Source organism: Pteropus alecto, unplaced genomic scaffold, assembly GCF_000325575.1.
Source record: "Pteropus alecto unplaced genomic scaffold, ASM32557v1 scaffold67, whole genome shotgun sequence".
Taxonomy (NCBI): Eukaryota; Metazoa; Chordata; class Mammalia; order Chiroptera; family Pteropodidae; genus Pteropus; species Pteropus alecto.
Window position 1 is genome coordinate 8,641,373 of NW_006441061.1, and position 532 is coordinate 8,641,904.

The window sequence follows — 532 nt, forward strand, 5'->3', positions numbered from 1 at the left end:
GTGGGCGGGTACATGGATGGATGGATGGATACGGATGGACGATCTAAGCCTTCCAGCCCCTTCCAGCCGCCCCAGATGACGTATTAAACCTTCAGACCACCCCCGCCCCCTGGGGCATGCCCCGCCCTTACCACACCCCCTCGAACCTTCTTCTTCCAATATTATGTGTGTTTTCCCAGGACTCTAAATCCTAACGGAGACGGCATACGAAGGGCCAGCTCTCGCCTCGTGTTGTTGATTCCTTGACCCATGTCCACCCTCTACTTCCCTGTCCTCCCCCGGCTCCCCTGTGTCTGGCACCCAGCTGGCACGCAGGCCAAACCCACTAAGCAGTGGTGAGTCCCTGCCAAGGACCCAGGAGGACTCGGGGGAGCAGTTAGCGCTGGCGAAAGGCTGGGCCGAGGCAGGTTTTGTTGTTGCCGTTGCTACAGGTGTGTGTGTCTGTGTGTGTGTGTCTGTGTGTGTGTGTCTGTGTGTGTATGTGTGTGTCTCTGTGTGTGTGTGTGTGTCTGTGGGTGTGTGTGCATGGGGG

General features: G+C 58.1%; 1 protein-coding gene across 1 annotated transcript in view; it reads right to left on the reverse strand.

Annotated features, from left to right (window-relative positions):
* ADAMTSL2 (ADAMTS like 2) overlaps nucleotides 1-532 on the reverse strand; it is a 33,233-nt gene that overhangs the window by 7,735 nt on the left and 24,966 nt on the right. The gene's annotated exons all lie outside the window — the stretch shown is intronic.